Source organism: Octopus bimaculoides, chromosome 24 (assembly GCF_001194135.2).
Source record: "Octopus bimaculoides isolate UCB-OBI-ISO-001 chromosome 24, ASM119413v2, whole genome shotgun sequence".
In the NCBI taxonomy this organism is placed as follows: Eukaryota; Metazoa; Mollusca; class Cephalopoda; order Octopoda; family Octopodidae; genus Octopus; species Octopus bimaculoides.
The window spans coordinates 437,303-440,008 of record NC_069004.1 but is presented as its reverse complement, the minus strand read 5'-3'; the positions used below and the strand labels follow the sequence as shown (position 1 = coordinate 440,008).

Here is a 2,706-nt window from a genome sequence, read left to right as displayed (position 1 = left end):
TATATATATATATATATATATATGAGGTCTTATAAGTATCCGGACTGTTACCATACTAACGAAGCTAAAGCACGCAGAGTGCAGCCGCTTGGCACAGACTAAAAGAAATACGAAAAGAAAGAATTATAGACGAGATTAAGCTCAGAGGGATTTGAACTCCGGATGCAGACAGCAGGAATAAAAACATTTAAGACATTTTATCCAACGCTCTAAACGACTCCACCAATTCCCAGATTTGCCATTCTCAGAACCCTCCGCCACCACCGCACCGTCACGTGACCATTCTTGCCATGGCACCGCAGCTATGACGATCATCAAACACAACACAATACAACATTCTCAAGCAATTCTGCTTCACTTGCTACCAATCAATTATTCATTTATTGATTGTTAATTATTATCGTCTGCTACCTTCATTTACGCTAATAAACAACAACTATAACAACACACATACACAAACCAGCACAGAAACACACAAACAATGCAACCGATTCTTTCGCTTCGGAATCTTCTGCGAGGACTTATAGTGTTTAAGGGAACATTCTAAGCGAAACAATACACACACGCACACACACATATACGTTTCCATATACATATATGTGTGTGTGTGTATATATATATATATATATATATGTATATACACGCATCTCTCTCTCTCTCTCTCTCTCTCTATATATATATATATATATATATATATATATTCACACATGCAAGTACCCATACTTTCTCCTCAAAGCCAGTCACATGTACATACACACGCGTCGTCGGTTACGTTGAACTAAAACAACCCAATTTTTCGATCAAACATTACTCTCTCTCTCTCTCTCTCTCTCTCTCTCCATTCTGTTGTCCTCTAACTAACCGAGTATTTTACATACACACCTATACACGGTGGTGTTCTGTAGAGTGGCGAAACCGTTCTCAAGGCACTCGTCCACTGCCCGAGTATTGCTGTCTTGTGGAGTTATATTGAACATTCTACTGCCACGCATGGAGCAGATCCGACTATCGACTGATTCCATTGTAAAGATCGCCCCGAAACCTTCCTTTGGCCCGAAGGACCTGTTAGGTCTGGTTGCTTGATCCATCGAGGCAGTGTGCTGGAAAAGATTGAAAGGGCAGAAGAGAAACCCCTTCTTCTTGGGCCAGGACAGTGGCGATGGGGAAGGGAAATGAAGCCGAAAAATGGATGAGTGCCTAGCAACGTGTAGATTGGAAGAGGATAACTGGGAGAGGGCACTTTGCTTCGGTGGTTTTATGGTGTTTCCCCGATTATCCTGCCATAGGCCCACGATGGATGGTATCCTCCTTTTGGGGAATTATTCCTTGTTTGATCATTTTGTTTCTTTGTTTTCGTCATTTTGCTTTTCATACGATTTTACGCAGTTTCCCACATTATATCGTCCTGCACCGTTCGCAATGATTTTAATGAACCTTAGTGGTGAACACAGAAAGCAGAAAAAAAGAAAATAAACCCTTTATTATTACTCGTATTCTATAGGGTTTCACAGTGACTTCAGTTCTCACCTCTGGAGACCAAAACCTGACGAGGCGGGAGTTGAAGTCGCAGCCAGCTTTCCACAATAAAAGTGTTTCTACCAACTCTTGGCTTCCTTTTCAGCAGGAAAAATGTTTGTTGCTTTGTTGTATTTAATACTTAACAACCTCAACAGCAATACACACACACACACACTCTCACGTACATACATATTGTACATATTTGCATGTATGTATATGCATACTGCATACATATTTACATATATTTACGCATACACACATATAAATACATTGTGTGCGCGCGTGTGTGTATTATATACGCGATACATGAATTGTAAAAAGAAAGTTACAATCTTCGACGTCGGTGGTCCAACTTGTTTAAAAATGATATATAAAAAAAAATATAAGGAAAATGGCAAATGTGCACACACGACTCGCACGCGCACGCGCGCACACACGCTCGGATACAAGCGCACGCACACACACGCTCGACCCCCCCCCCGCAAATAGTCGGTTTTAGTGTTTCACAAACGAGAAATGGTACCTAATCTCTCTCTTCATCTCTCTCTCTTTATCTCCCCCTCTCTCTCTCTCTTTCTATTTCTCTCTCTCTCTCTCTCTCTCTCTAGAGAGAGAGAGAGAGATAAGTATATACATATGTGTGTGTGTATATATGTATATATCAGGGGCGTACACTCTCAGGCATGCAAGGTACACGCTGCATGTTCTGTGGTTTTGTATCGATATCATCGGAAAATTTCATAAAATAGTTACTTTTTGTCTCAAAGAAACTCCGTCAGGTGTTTTCTAATATATTCTGCCTCCCCTTCCCCCTTTCTCAGTGACTCGGTCGTCTGCTTTGAGAAGACCACCTGACACCCTCCTCTCTCTCTCTCTCTCTCTCTCTTTCTTTGTTAATGTAGAATTGTTGCCAGCCTCGTTCCACTTTCTGACCCGAAATGACCAATCCCATAATTCCTGAGTTAGCCATCTGAAATGTCGGAACAACCTGGCGGTAAGTTTGAATCTTTTTTTTATCCAAAACATCCGTTTGCATTATTATATTTTTGGAGTGTTCTGAAAAAAAAAATATTACCTATATTATATTTCTTATTTCAGAAGTAGCTAATTAATCTTAAATTAATTGAACTAACGTTATTTTTTCCGTTTTGTTGAAATTGACTTACAATTTACTCAGACAATTTACTT

The 2,706-nt window shown here is 40.1% G+C and overlaps 1 long non-coding RNA gene across 1 annotated transcript in view; it reads left to right on the top strand.

Moving 5' to 3' along the window:
• LOC106870895 (uncharacterized) overlaps positions 1–2,706 on the top strand; it is a 60,371-nt gene that overhangs the window by 25,502 nt on the left and 32,163 nt on the right. Inside the window, exon 2 of the long non-coding RNA XR_001409601.2 lies at positions 2,421–2,512. This is a non-coding gene — a long non-coding RNA (uncharacterized LOC106870895). The remainder of the gene's footprint in view (positions 1–2,420; positions 2,513–2,706) is intronic.